The following is a 16,543-nucleotide window of genomic DNA, read 5'->3' as shown; positions in this document are numbered from 1 at the left end:
TGGCTAGTGTCACTAACAATATATTTAAATATCATTTACATTTATATTTACTAGCCACATGTCACTAGTAGCTACCATATTGGACAGTGCAGTTAGAGCAAACTAACAAGTAATTCCAACAAGTAATTCTCTTTGACACTTTTGTAGGTGTGTGGAAGCCAGGGAACAGGATTAAAAAGGACTTTCAATTTATCTGCATTTTTCATACTTTCTACAATGAGAACACTTTGTTTTTAAATTTTTACACATTTGAAACAATAGTTAAGTAGAGTATGACAGTAATAATTGTATTTATCCCTGTAGTGAAGCATGTCCCTATATATTATTTTATTTGATCTTAACAAACCTATGGTATTTGTAGGGCTGGTATGGGGTGTTATTATTTCTATTGTACATGAAATTAAATGATCAGAGAGCTTGAGTGGCCCAAAGTAAAAAAGTTTATGTGGAAAATTTAAGGCATTAACTCTGGTATTTTCATTTTCCAATATGTTATACTATCTTTAAATAGAAGAGAAGTGTTTAAATTCTGCTCAATTGCTTTCCTTTAAAAAAACTTTTTTTATAGACTTTCACCTTCATGGAGTAAAACATTGGAAAATTTCATCACAACCTAAATTTTCAAAACATTCTTCTTTTATTTTATGGTTTTTCAGTAATTAAGTTCCTTTGATTCAAAGGGTGAAAAATCACAAGGCAGCTATTGGCCTACCCAAAAACTAGAATCTTCCCCCAAAACTGAAAGTGTCTTGAATGATGACAGCCCTAAGTCCAAATCCAGGGAAAGTAAAAGGGAATCAAGATAGAAAGAACAAGGTCTGGACAGGAGTTGCATTTACACTAGAAGATAAATACATCCCCTTCTTTATCCCAACTACTTCTTCTAATGTAAATTTTGCCCTGATTTGAAAAGCACAAAGCCCCTTTGCTACTGCTGTTTACTTTGCTCTTTACAAAAATAAAACTTGCTCAAAGAAAATTACTGAGAGATTTTCACCCCCTCATGCTATTCTAACATATGAGAAACAATTATGAATATAAATTTCAAGAATTTTTGCCTTTTTTGTTGGTGACATCTATTGATGTCCACTAAGATTCTTTTTTTTAATATGGATGCATTTTTTTCAGAACCTATCCTACATAAATTATCCTAAATATAAAATCCATTTTATGCCCAGAGATTTTAAAAAATATTTTTAAAAAACATATCTAATGTGGAAATTTGGACACATACATTCAGTTAACTATTATTGTGGCCATATTAAAAATCACATTTATGAAAGAATTAAGTCTAGAAGAAGGTGATGTTCTACTGGGTATTTACCCCAAAGATACAAATGTAGGGATCCAAAGGGGTACGTGCACCCCGATGTTTATAGCAGCAATGTCCACAAGAACCAAACTGTGGAAAGAGCCAAGATGTCCATCAACAGATGAATGGATAAAGAAGATGTGGTACATATATACAATGGAATATTATGCAGCCATCAAAAGGAATGAGATCTTGCCATTTGCAACGATGTGGATGAAACTGGAGGGTGTTATGCCGAGCGAAATAAGTCAAAAAGAGAAAGACATGTATCATATGACCTCACTGATATGAGGAATTCTTAATCTCAGGAAACAAACTGAGGGTTGCTGGAGTGGGGGGTGGGGTGGGAGGGATGGGGTGACTGGGTGATAGACACTGGGGAGGGTATGTGCTCTGGTAAGCGCTGTGAATTGTGCAAGACTGTTGAATCTCAGATCTGTACCTCTGAAACAAATAATGCAATATATGTTAAGAAAAAAGAAGAAGAAGAAGGTAGCGGGAGGGGAAGAATGAAGGGGGAGAAATTGGAGGGGTAGACGAACCATGAGAGATGATGGACTCTGAAAAACAAACAGGGTTCTAGAGGGTAGGGGGGTGGGAGGATGGGTTAGCCTGGTGATGGGTATTAAAGAGGGCACGTTCTGCATGGAGCACTGGGTGTTATGCACAAACAATGAATCATGGAACACTACATCTAAAATGAATGATGTAATGTATGGTGATTAACATAACAATAAAAATAAAGAAAGAAAGAAAGAAAGAAAAAAAGAAGAAGGTGATGTTAATGTCAAGTGGGAGAAAAATATGTGTATACCAAGTTGAATATAGTATGACCCCAAGAATATTGAAAAACATGTATGTGCATGCACACACACACTACACTGAGAGAAATATAGCAAAATATGAACTTAGTTTTTAGATAATGGGAATATGGATGATATTTTTATTATTTTAAATGTCCAATTTCTACAATAAACATACTTTAAAAAAGAAATGATGAGATATTTCATATTTCAGCTAACTGATATTGTATATAGTTTAAAATGTTTACTGAATAAATTTCATTAACATATTTCTCTAAGAAAGCTACATTAGAAAAACTTTAAAAAATAATTGATGATACTTTCTGGTATTTGACACATCCTGGAAAATAATTTGATTTTGTTTTTCATATATTGAACTAATGCACACATATGGAATATGTTACTAGACAATGTATTCATGTGAATTAACATTTTTGGATCATTTTAAATGAAATGAACGATTTAGAAGATTGTTTCTGACTTGTGCTTTTGTGCTTGTTAACAAAGCATTACAAAAGTGTTAATAATAGTTAACACTGTGTAGGTAGAATCTTATAGTTTGCAAAAAGTTTTGACACTTTTGTTTTATTAGGACATAAGAAAATTAGGTTGATTATAATAATGATTAATGTTTGACAAAGCAGGAAAGAATATTCAATGGAAAAAGGACAGTCTCTTCAACAAATGGTGTTGGGAAAACTGGACAACATGCGGAAGAATGAAACTGGACCGCTTTCTTATACCATACACAAAAATAAATTCAAAATGGATGGAGGACCTAAACGTAAGACAGGAAACCATCAAAATTCTAGAGGAGAATACTTTGACCTCGGCTGTAGCAACTTCTTACTAGACACATTGCTGGAGGCAAGGAAAACAAAAGCAAAAATGAACTATTTGGACATTATCAAGATAAAAAGCTTCTGCACAGCAAAGGAAACAGTTGACAAAACCAAAAGACAACCTACAGAATGGGAAAAAATATTTGTAAATGACATATCAGATAAAGGGCTAGTATCTAGAATCTATAAGGAATTCATCAAATTCAACACCCCAAAAATAAATAATCCAGTTAAGAAATGGGCAGAAGACATGAACAGACATTTTTCCAAAGAAGACATACAGATGGCCTACAGACACATGAAAAGATGCTCAACATCACTCATCATCAGGGAAATGCAAATCAAAACCAAGATGAGATACTACCTTACATATATATATAAAAGAAGATGATGGAATATTATTCAGCCATCAAAAAGAATGAAATCCCGCTATTTGCAGTGATGTGGATAGAGCTAGACTGTATTATGTTAAGCAAAATAAGTCAGTCAGAGAAAGACAAATACTATATGATTTCCCTAATACGTGGGATTTAAGAAACAAAACAGATGAACATATGGGAAGAAAAAAGAGAGAGAGAGAGAAGCAAACCATAAAAGACTTAAGTATAGAGAACAAACTGAGGGTTGATGGAAGGAGTTGGGTGAGGGATGGGCTAGATGGGTGATGGGTATTAAGGAGGGCACTTGTGATGGGCACAGGGTGTTGTATGTAAGTGATGAATCACGAAATTCTACTCCTGAAACCAATACTACACTATAGGTTAACTAACTAGAATTTAAGTAAAAACATGAATAAATAAATAATGTAATAAATAATATTGAATAATAAATAAAATAAAACAAAAATTTTAATCTGCCAGATGCAGCACAGTTGCCAAAATTTTTGTAACTTTAAAATACCTTCATCATGGGGCGCCTGGGTGGCTCAGTCGTTAAGCGTCTGCCTTTGGCTCAGGTCATGATCCCAGGGTCCTGGGATCAAGCCCTGCACTGGGCTCCATACTCCACGGGAAGCCTGCTTCTCCCTCTCCCACTCCCCCTGCTTGTGTTCCCTCTCTCATTGTGTCTCTCTCTGTCAAATAAATAAAAAATGTAAAAAATAAAATTAAATAAATAAAATAAAATACCATCGTCATGGCTTCCTTCATCATTTGGGAGATACAGAATTTCACAAAATTTTGGAACCTGCACTATTTCAGTTTTTCACCAACACAGTGGTTTGTAAGACAAAGTATTCCAGAAGCTTCAGAAAATTTCAGCTTACTTGAGCATCTCTTAATTAATATTCATATTTCGGAAGTTTATTCAGCTAAGGGCATCTTTTCTAATCCTCTGAGACTAGACTAAACTTTTAATCATCAAAATACAGGGGTTTTGAGTTTATCACCGAGAGATAATAAAATCCTGAGATTTCCCTCCAAGAAAAAAAGAACAGGTTTGGAGGGAGGAATAAAGTTAATTTCTGCCTACACTTCATCAAATCTGGCTTGTTCAATAATCTTAAGCCATTACAAAAAATATGATAAAAATAACTATACTTTTGTGAATGTTTACCATGAGCCCAGATTGCTCTAGATACCAAACACATGTGCGTACATCTAATCTTCTCTAGAACTCCAGAGGTAAGTACTATTATTATCCTCATTTACAGAGAAGGAAAGGGATACCCAGTGGTAACTTTGCAAAACTTACACCTTTAGTAGAGATGAGATGAGATTTATCACAGCAAAACCTGGAAACAACATCAAATGTCTAGTTAAATAAACATAATAACATAAATGTCCAGTTAAATAAACATGTCCTTGGACTGTCGTACATTCACTTAGAGCAATGATCTTAACCACCAGGTGGAAGTATGTAAAAATATAGCTTAATAATGGTAAATGAAAAAAATCAAGATATTCTATCATTGGTGATTTAGTTTATACATCTTTTGTTAAAAATAAAGTTTATAAAAAAAGGCCAGAAGAAAAATCACAAAATGTGAATGAAAGGGTGCTAATTTTATGGGTGATTTTTTTTCTCTGTAATTTCCTATTTACTTAATGTGGTAACATTGCATCTCTACTGGAAGAATAAATGAATAAAATGGAAAAAGTAATTCACTTGAAATTTTCATCAAAACCAGTCAAATGGTTTATATTTCAAACATTGACTTAAGCTAGATTTTTAGTATTATCAGACTAGCAATGACAATCACAAAATTTTCTTACACCTTATTGAAAATTCATTTTTTAACATGGCCATATCCTTAAACTTGATCTTCTATGAGCACATCTGTGTTCCAGCAAGAACAAAAGAGGAAGCAGAAGGGAAGTACATGCCCCTTTCTTTAAGGTCAGGATCTGAAAACTACACAACCCCATCACTTCTGTTCCTTCGAAAATAATTCTTTTTTTTTTTAAAGATTTTATTTATTTATTTGACAGAGAGAGACACAGCGAGAAAAGGAACACAAGCAGGGGGGAGCAGGAGAGGGAGAAGCAGGCTTCCCACTGAGCAAGGAGCCCAATGTGGGGGTCGATACCAGGACCCCGGGATCATGACCTGAGCTGAAGGCAGATGCTTAACGACTGAGCCTCCCAGGTGCCCCTTGAAAAGAATTCTGATACATCATGACACCAAGACATAAATCAGGGTAGAAAATGCTATTTGTATTTGGGCTACAATGTGCCCAGCTAAAAACCAAAGGATATATAATAACTGGCAGCTTTTGACACATGAGGTTTTACTGACAGTCAATATAAATAGAGATTAGAATGGATTTTGAAGTCAAATAAACTAGACTCTGAGTACATGTCTATAACTTAGCTTTGAGACCTTAAAAAAATGACTAATCTCTTTATCCATGAAATATATCCATATATATCCATGATATATATCATATCCAAATATATCCATGAAATATAAGGTCTGAAAAGGGGGAAATACCTAATATTATGACTATAGTATACATTTGCCTATATAGTATATAACTATATAGTATAGTTTTGGCTGCCTTCCTATTTTGACAGGAAATAATTATTGTGTGAGTCTTGTAAAGCTGTCATCACAGTACACGAGATATGAACAATTTTCTGTTTACATTAATGTTCCTATTATAATTTGTTATTTTGTTCTGTAAGATATTTTCCAACCAAAAATTAATCATCAAATTATATGATTCAATTATCATAATCATACGCCAAACATAAAGATCTGGGTTTTTTTGTTTTTTTGTTTTTTAAGCAGGCTCCACACCCAATGAAGGGCTTGAACTCATGACACTGAGAACAAGAGTCGTATGCCCTACTGACTGAGCCAGCCAGACACCTCCTATAAAGATGTATTTTAAAAGAAAAATTTTGCATTTGACTACAGAACAGGTGATGAAAATGGTATCCTTGTAATATGCTCCAAAATCCAAGCTTCTATTCTCTCTACCAATCTACTTCTGTACATAAATTTCTAATGCAAAATTAGGGAACATGTAAAAAAATAACCAGCAGCAAGCACAAGAGAAGTAATAGGCATCTGAAGTAGATCCTCAAAAACATCAGATAAAAATGTGATGGACTATAGAATATAAAATAAATGCTTAAATTTTTTTAAAAAATTAGAAAGTAACTCATTATAAAAATGAAGCCAGCCATATTTTTTCAAAAATAAAATGGAATATTAATAAATTTTTAAAGTATTATTTAAAATTAAATAATTAAGGCATTAGGAGCAGCAAAATAGGAAAGTAGTGACTTGTAAACTGAGGAAATTACAAAGTGATGGAAAATATGAAAGAGAATTTTTTAAATATGGAAGAAAAAAATAAGAGTTCAGGAGGAGAGAGTAGACATAATGGAAGAAAAGAAATATTCAAAACTTAATGGCTAGGAGTTTCCAGAACTGAATTTTTACTTTCAAGCAACATTATACATCTCAAGCAAGACAAATAAAACAAAATCCACACCTAGAAACATGTTAGGAAAACTTTTGGATACCACTAACAAAGGAAATATGGTATGTGCATCTAGAGATTAACCACAGCCTTCAAAAGAAGAGAAATAAGCTGAGAATACAATTTGCTGTAGTATTGATAGAAGGCAAAAGATAGGGGAATAACAACTTCAAACTACTGCAGCTAATAAGATTCAACATAGAATTTTATAACTAAACTATCCAAGTTGAGGGCAATATAAAAGACATTTTCAGACAAACAAAAAATGATCATTACCATCAATAGCTTTTACAGAGACAATGTCTAAAGAATGTCTTTCAGGAAGAAAGAAATTAAAACCAGAAAGAAAAATGAATATACACGTGAGTAAATCTAAACAAACATTGATCATAAAGGGTAATAATAATATTCAATTTGGGAGAATTTGGTGGAAGTTAAATCCTAGACAACAATGACATTTGAGGTAGAAGGAAGAATAATCAGAATGAAAATAATGTGATATTCTTCTGTTTGGGAGAAGGAAAGTAGAAATATTGGATAACTTTATATTTTATTAAGTATGTATATTAAAATAAGAAAGGATTAAAAAAAGAATAGAAGATATAACTTCCACCAAAAAATAATCCAAAAGAAGACAGAATTAGTCAAAGGCAGAAGGTATAAACAACAGCATTATTACCCACAAGTATATGAGATAATAGAACAAAACTTTGAAGGGAAATCAGTATTCTTAAAGTGATTAAATGCATAAAAACTAAAGAGAGGATTACTAAGCTGGAAAATAAATCTAACAAATTATCTACAATGTGGAACAGAGATATAAAATTATAGAAATTCCTAAAGAGAAGTAAAGAGGTGTTGAGGATAGAATGAGAATGTCCAACATAAAGATGATTCCAGATCAAGGGAACAGAGAGGATAAAGGGAGAGGTGATACTTTTTTGAATGGCTTGGAATTTTCCAGAGTTGACAGAAGATACAAAAATCTCAGATTCCTATAGTACAAGCAGGAAAAAAAAGAATTAATATTCAACAAATGCACTGTAGGGAAATTGCAGAAAACCCAAGAAATAGGGTGGATCTTAAGAGGAACAAGATGAAAGGGAAAGTTCTTCACATTTTTTTATGATGAGAGTATAATTTTAACATAAAACTAGATAAGGACACTAAAAGAAAGAAAAATATAAGAGGCTCTTACTTATGAAGTAAATAGAAAATTTTAAATAAAAATCTTAGCAAAAAAAAAAAAAAATTAGCAACATGTTAAGAAATCGATTTAACCCAGGAATGTAAGGTGATTAACTTTGTAACAGCTACTGTCATGAGCACCCTATGAAGGCATACACATGAGTTGTGTCTTTCCACAGTGTCGGCTTTATTCAGTCATAAACCAAGGTTAACATAATTAGAAAGCAGGTTCGGGATTCCAAACTGAGTGCCATTTCACCACGTGATTAACTTGACTTCTTGCAACAGCGCACAAAGCAGAACACAAGACAGGTTACACAACAAACAAGATAGCACAGGGAAGAGGAAGTTAATGAGCCAAACCCGAAGTCAGTCTGGTGGGCGCACAGTTGAGATAAGGCCTCAGTCCAGTCCAGGTCAGCCCTGGGCACTCACTGCTTGTTATGATCAAGCAGTGAAGGACCTCAGTTCTGTTCAGAGATCAATCGGGCAGAGCCTCTGGCGGCAGCTGCCTTTTTGAAGTGGTCAGACATAGAAGGGTCAGTGTCTGGGGAGGAGTCACAGTTTGCTGCAAAAATCCTCTTTTTAAAGGGACTTAATCAGTCTTGGACCCCTGCAGACCTCCTCTGCTTCTGCTTGTTATCAGTTCTGGGGTATGGTCAGCTGGTGCTGGTCTGGGCTTAACTGCTGGCGTCGTTGCTGGACACAGGCCGCTGCTGGACATGAGTGACGCCATCTCGCTCTCTACAGCTACGAATGTAAATTCACCACAGTGACTTTAAAGGAGGGGGAAAACATCATATGAATATTTCAACAGATGTAAACAATTCTGATAAAACTCATCACACATGTATAACTTAATAAAACCACTAGCAAACTAGGAATTGAAGGAAACTTCTCTCCCTGATGAATGTTATCTATCAAAATCCACAGCAGATAACAAACTCAATTCTGAAACATGATAAGCAATCAAAACATGATAAGCAATCCCTTATAATTCAGAAACATTGTTAGTCAGCATTATATTGGAAGATCTTTCCAGTTAAATAAGGTAAAAGAGTTAATAAAAAATAGGAAGTAGAAGAAGCATTTGAAAATGAAGAAAGAAAACTGTCCCTATTTGTCAAAAACAAAAACAAAAAAACATTATTGTGAAAATTTGCAGATAATTTCAGTGAATAAAAGACATTAGCAAGTTTTTCTGACATGAGCTCAGTATATAAAATCAATAGTGGTCAATATACTTGAGCAACAAACAGAAAAATGTATTTTTAAAAAGATAACATCTACAATAGTAGCAAAACCCATAAGTTTCCTGAGAATAAACCTAATAAATGAGGCACAACATTTACAGAATATAGCAAAATATTATTCAAAGGCATGTAAAAGTCTTAAATAAGTGCTATAAAATGTTTATGAATAGCAATCATGAATAATAAAAATATGACAGTTTCTCCCAAAATTAATCTATAAAATTAATGCAGTTTCAATCCACAGCATTTTTTATGGAACGTAACAAGTAAATCCAAAAATTTATATGAAAAAGTGAAGAGACACACTACATCAAAAACTAATGATGTACTGTAGGGTGACTAACATAACATAATAAAATAAAATTTAAAAAAATAATAATAAAATTGAATATGTGAAACCAGGAGATCTTAAGCCCTTAAAAAAAAATAAATAAATAAACGGACAGGACATAAACTGGAATACAAAATAAACATATGAAAATATGCTTAAAATCATGGGAATATAAATTTAAGTAACAAAATACAATTTCAGAATCGTCAGATTGACATAAGCTATTAGGTTAGATAATATCAAAGTTTTGTGAGATGTGAGGAAAGGCAAATCATTTATACATTCCTGGTAAGATTGTAAAAAAGCAAACAATATGCACATACTCTACTAAACAGAAATTTTTTTTAATGATTTTTATTTATTTACTTGAAAGAGAGCAAAAGTGAGAGCAAGAGAGCACAGAGGGAAAGGGAGCAGGGAGCTGAGCAGGGGGCCCGACATGGGGCTCAATCCCAGGACTCCGAGATCATGACCTGAGCCAAAGGCAGATGCTTAACCAACTGAGCCACCCAGGTGCCCCTACTAACCAAAAATTATTCTGGGTTTCTGCCCTTGACAACTTTCACATACATATGCTAAGAAATATATACAAGGATGGTCACTGAGCACTCTGCCAACAATAAAACTTTGGAAAAATACAACTACCTCCCAATAATTGGCTTACTCATGCAGTGGAATGATGCATAGAGCTGTTAAAAAATTATTGAAGTAAATCTGTATGCATTAATATGGTTAAATCTCAAAAACATAATGTTGGATAAAAATAGCTGTAGAAACTTACATATAGTATGATAACACTGATATAAAAATGTTCGAATGTAAAGCAAGCGGTATAGTTGGACATATATATATAGCACATATTGGAATTGCACAGAGCAACTTCAGGGTAGTGGTTACCTCTGGAAATGGAGGGATGGATAAACGATGGGGCTTCAGCTGGTACTGTTTCTTCAAACTAACAAACAAGACACTCACAAATATTGAAACAAGTATGAGAAAATATGAAAAGCTACTTTATCTCAGTGGTGAGGACATATTTTTGTATGTTCAAAATTTTAAAAATATTCGTACCGGGGCGCCTGGGTGGCTCAGTCGTTACGCGTCTGCCTTCGGCTCAGGTCATGGTCCCAGGGTCCTGGAATCGAGCCCCGCATCGGGCTCCCTGCTCCGCGGGAAGCCTGCTTCTCCCTCTCCCGCTCCCCCTGCTTGTGTTCCCTCTCTCGCTGTGTCTCTGTCAAATAAATAAATAAAATCTTTAAAAAAAAAAAAATTCGTACCTATGCATAAAGCTATACGTACATAGATTTTTATTGCAGCATTGATTGTAATTGCAAAAAAAAAAAAAAGGGTTAGAATCTATTGAATATCCATAAATAGGGAAATGAGTAAGTAAATTATAGTACATCATGCCCAGGAATGCTAGTGTAAACCTATATGAATGTGTATTTGATTGATTGCATTGATGGCTCCAATTCTTTCTGCTTCCCATCAAAGTCAGGGCATTCCGTCCTACTCTTTGACTCTGGGCTCAACTACAGCACTTGCATTGGCCAAAGAAATGTCATCAAACATGATACGAGCAGAGGTGAGAAAAATTCTTGTGCACCGTGACTTGATCTCTTGCTCCTTACCGGAATCACGAGAACATACCGGAACTAGTTTGTTGGGGAAATGTGAGGAATACCAGGAGGAGAGCTGAGTCATCACTATGTTGATCATCCTGCACCAACTGGCCCCCTCAGAGCCTCCAACTGACTGATAGATGTCTGAGAGAGTCCTGCTGAGATCATTTAAGCTAAACCCAGATCAATAAAAATGCCCAGCCAATCATAGAGCTGTGAGACAAAAATCAGTTTTCAGTTCTTTCACCAAAGCAATAAATTACAAGGAAAATTCTGATTGGAAAATGACTGTAATAGAATGTTTACAATGTCATTTTTGTAGTCAGAATTTTCCCTGATAATTTATCTTTTTGGTAAAAGAATAGAAATAGCATTCTTCACCATTACTTCCCCTTAAATGTCTTCTTTCTTAACGGACTCTAAAGAGAACTGATTGTGCATTCAACACTCCAATTACAATTGGTATCTACAAGTTTACATTTGCTCACAGTTTAGAGTTAGAAAGCCTCAGCTTACATCAGAAGCAAATTTCTACAAGGACCAGTTGTTTCCAAAATATAATATTTTAACAAGCAGTTAAAGAGAATTATTAACAGGGTTTTAAAACAAGTCTAAAAACAGTCTCTTCACATTAAAAATGTAAATGGATTTTACAATTGTAGAATCATAAAATTGGAAGAATCCACAAGAGATTGCTTGGTTCTGATACCTGGTAAATAAGTTAAAATTTTAAATTAGCACTCATTTTAGTACATAAGTTAATATGTGCACCTCGATTTATCTCTGCTCTCTATTTTATTAAAATACTATGCTATCCAGAGCATAGTATTTATTTGCCAAACTTTTGCAAAGCAGGTACTTTTTAAGCAAACAAATAGCAGACATGTTTTTCTGTTTAGGTAAATGTCAATAATAACAGCTGGTTTGGTAATTCAGTTATTCGGCAAAGACATTGTAAACTACTTGAAAAGAAACCATCTGGTTTGCAGTTGTAAAACTGAAACCAATTAAAACATTTAAATGGCATTTTGTTTTTCATTTTAATCTGTAAAAATATATTTTCCAAGCTCTAATTAGTGGTTGATTTTTCTCTATTGCTTTCATAATATGAATCTGACTCTCAAATAATTTTTAAGTTCAACAAAGGTATTCCTATAATTAATATTGTATTGGGACATCAGATGAATTAAATGATAAAGAACACAAAATGTACATGCACACAAACAAAAATAATGCAGTACACAGAATTTCTATGTATCAAACGTGATAAAATAAAAGGTCTACCTCTTCACAAGAATTGTTTGGTTAGGTATAGCCTAAGAACCTGATAATTCAGCTAAGGGACTATATCTGCTTAAAAAAGAAAAAGAAAAATCTAGCAAGCAAGCAAGGAAAAAAAACGTAAGGATTATACACTTTTCTTCCCCCATCCACTCTCCTTTCAAAATTTATTCAGTGATATGAGCTCTTCACTTTGACTCAGGAATAAAACACAAGTAGCACCATAACTGTTCTTCTCACTTACAGATAATAAAAAGTACTATGATCACTCTGGGTTTCAAAGCCCGGATTTGGTACTTAGACTGTCCAGTCTCATGTAATAGTCAAAGTATCCAACTTCACTGAAAATTAGAGCTACACCTAGACCCTGATGTGGAGCTTATAGGCCTGTTGTAAGAAGCCAATAAAGTGGTGAGAGGTACTCATGTTGGATCTTTTCCCCTCTTCCTCTTCTCCTTAAGCCGTCAATCCTACACCACTCTCTTGCTAACTGTGGTTATTAAAGCTTCCCCCTGGAGATACTCTGAGAGGAAGTACAAGAGATGAGTTGGAGCAAGAAAATTCTTACTTGACCGCCATTGTCTGAAGTTGCTCTCTATCTCTCAAGAGCTGGCAGATGTTTAAAGCTAACACTTTCTCTTCTGGGGAACTTTTATATTTGTCTGGAATGCCCTCCCCCACCCTCCTCCCTTTTGAGGTGGTCTCAGATCTGCAGTTCTCTTGACAAGGGCAAATGCACTCTATTTCTGTGGTCACTTACTCCTTCTCTGCCATATTGAGTTTGGTGATTCACCTCTAGCCTTCTCCTTTTGAGGCTTGTTTGCCTTCTTGTGGACCCGTTTGTATACTATCTAATAAACATCTATGAAAAGTCTCTCTCTCAACCATATATGATGAGCACAAAACACTTAGGCATTCTTTTCCCCACACAAGTATAGCAGGACAATCCCAACAGAGGAGCTACATTCCACTCCCATTGTAGCTAGCTGCTCCCTTACCTCTACATTTCTGTGACTCCCTAACTGCCAAGCCATAGCTCAGTCTCTGAGTAATCCTGTTAGAAATCCTCTCTTGACTTTAAATGAAGAGGGAATCCTAATTTTGTTAAAAAAAAAAATCCTGTTCACTAATCTCCACTCCCCCTCTGCTCTTTGTTATTTATATTCCCAATGAGAGTAAGAGATTTTTAATATCAAGAAGCCCATTTATAGACATTTCCTTTGAAAATGTTCTTCTTGGTTTGGCATCTCACTTTAGAATTTCATAGCCCATTACATTCTAATATTTCAATTAAAATTTCACTTTAACTTCTGGCCTCAATAGTGTTGTTTTGTTGTTGTTTTGTTTTTGTTTTTGTTTTTTTCATAATAATCCCTAGCAGGAGAAAATATTTAAATGCTGTACAGACAAAATATTATCACCTTTAAATTAATAGCACCATTACAAATATTTGGCACCTAATATAAATCTATTTTTCTGTAATCTCAAAGACATTACAGATGAGGCATAAAAGGTTAATGAAATAAAAATGATTGGGTTCTCTTCGTAGCAGCAATTGCCATTTTTGGCCTGGCATCCCCATCACCCTCCTTAAAAAAAAAAAAAAAATCCTATTTCTCCACCATAGAGGTCATCATGAGATCCAGGCTGGATAACTCATAATTTGCTTTAGTTCTGGCTACACGGATAGGTCCAGGGAAGGGTCTATGTGTTCAGGTAAGCCAATCAGAGTTCTTCCCCAGGATTTTTCTGCTAGACATGATAAGAATCTCTTTCCTTCCTGATCATGAAGCTCAAATTCAAAGACACCAGAATTTCCAGCAGCCATGTCCCTAACACCCAGAAAGAAGCACTGATTAGAAGCAGAAAGTTTTTGACATCCAGGGCTATCTTAGTTCCTGTTACCTTCCTTTAGTGGTCCACCCTGGCATTTTTTTTATGATTCTCCTTTTTAACTTAGACCAATTTGAGAGCTAATTCTATCACTTTTAGCCAAACATGGATAAGATCTTGATGGTTCATTTCTTAAAGTGTATATATTGTGTGGAATCTTAAAATGTTTTAGGCCCAAATTAACAGAAGTAAGTAAGTATATATTTTTCATGCCTAAACTGAAAATTGATTTCAATTTTCAAATCAAATTGTACCTGTTTTGTGACGTTCTCTTCAATTTCTTAATTCCATCGCAACTCTAAATTTATGCATGAAAAATATATACTGGTGTAGAAGTGGTTTTGGTCACCATCCTCCTTTTCAGGAATCAATATACAAATATTTACAGAGTGGTACATAGATACTGGATTCAGATTGGAGGGGGATAGTTGAATGTAATAGGTATTAAATACAGACTGGGCAGAAGGCAATTGCCAGTGGAACCAACTGAAGCCTATCAGGACTTCAGAAAACGCATGGGGCTTCTTAACGGGGACCTCATATTCCTTAAGGCATAGTTTATTTTTTTAATTATATTTTTACATTAATTATGAATGGGTATTCTTGAAGGGCCAATTTTTCCAAATATCCTGCTAGTAAAAAAAGTAGTTGATTTTTAAAAAGAAGACAATAGTTTACCAGGATCTTATCATCACAAACTAGTTTTGTTGTTAAATGGAAACAAGGCCACAAATTAAATATGATAATTTATCATTTTAATTTATATTTTCTCTTTGTAAAGTAGAACATTCAGAACAGAAGAAACTTTGAACTCTGTTGTCAAGAAAAAAGTATCTATTACCTTTCATGTGTTTCTCATAATCCTTTTAACTATCCCAGATGATTGGCAAAGCTATTTATATTTGAAAAGGGTTTTCCTTCCTCCAAACTTGAGTACTCCAGCTATTGGATCCTAAAGTGAAATGGTGAATTTGTGACATCAAAATCCAACCCAGGGCAACCGACTGTTATTGTAGTCAGCCATGAATTTATGGTCTCACTGTAGCAAATGAGAAAAATTGCAGCAAAAGAGAGTATTTGTACAAATTATTCAGACAGTAGTAAAAATTATCCTCATAGCAACAGAAAAATAAAAGCTAACGTACTCCTCCTTTATTAGAGTCCTCAGTTTCTACACTTATGGAAGTATAAAGCAATCGCTTTTTAAAAAATTAGTACCACTACTTTTTTAATGCATGAAAATATACACAGCAAGTATGAAAATCCCCATGTAATGTCCCCATTGATCAGATTAAATATTAAAGGTTGTGAGGAACAGTGAGAGGCCAGAAAGGAGGTGAGTTGGTCACATCTTCCAGGGCTCTGAGGCACATTTTTGGCGTCCAAAACAAAGACAAACATTATCCATTGCTGCAGTACTTTGGCACAAATGCACTTTATGCACAAGGGTCATATATTTGTAGTTCTCTCTATTGTAATGGATTAAGGTTGAATCCCGTAGCGCTATAATATTTGTATTTACAAATAGAAACCATATTTATCTGAATGCATTCGTAACTAAGTGTACAATTCACAGCTTTATCGCTTGTTTTATGAGTCCATTTGGCTTGGCACAGAAAAAAATAATTAATCAAGTCTGTAGAGTTCAGGGCCTGGTCTTTATTTATGCAGAAACTGCTTATTTATTAACATTAACCATCTCCCATTTGGTCTCAAAGAGACGTATAGTTACATGGAAACAGAATAGCTTTCAGTAGATGATTGCACAACTACAGATGCTTTTTTCCGACACTGTCACAGCTGAGGAGGTCCAACCAAATGAAAAACAGCTCTGATGAAGTGAGAAACAGAGAAGCGGTACCATGCAAAAGTTATGACATAATAAAATGCAGGCCAGCACACGTTTTTTTACTCTCTTTATTAAATTTATGTGAATCAAGAGGAAAGGGTGAAAAGCATATTTACTGATGATAAAAATGATTCTCTGGATAATTTCAGTCATCTCATTTAAAACTTCTTCTTTATAAGTTTCTACTTTTCCCCATTTCCTTTTAGCTCTCTGTCATCTACTCCAAAGTTAGACTTTT

Source organism: Mirounga leonina, unplaced genomic scaffold (genome assembly GCF_011800145.1).
Source record: "Mirounga leonina isolate KUSES-001 unplaced genomic scaffold, KU_Mleo_1.0 Mir_53, whole genome shotgun sequence".
In the NCBI taxonomy this organism is placed as follows: domain Eukaryota; kingdom Metazoa; phylum Chordata; class Mammalia; order Carnivora; family Phocidae; genus Mirounga; species Mirounga leonina.
This window is presented reverse-complemented; position numbering follows the sequence as displayed.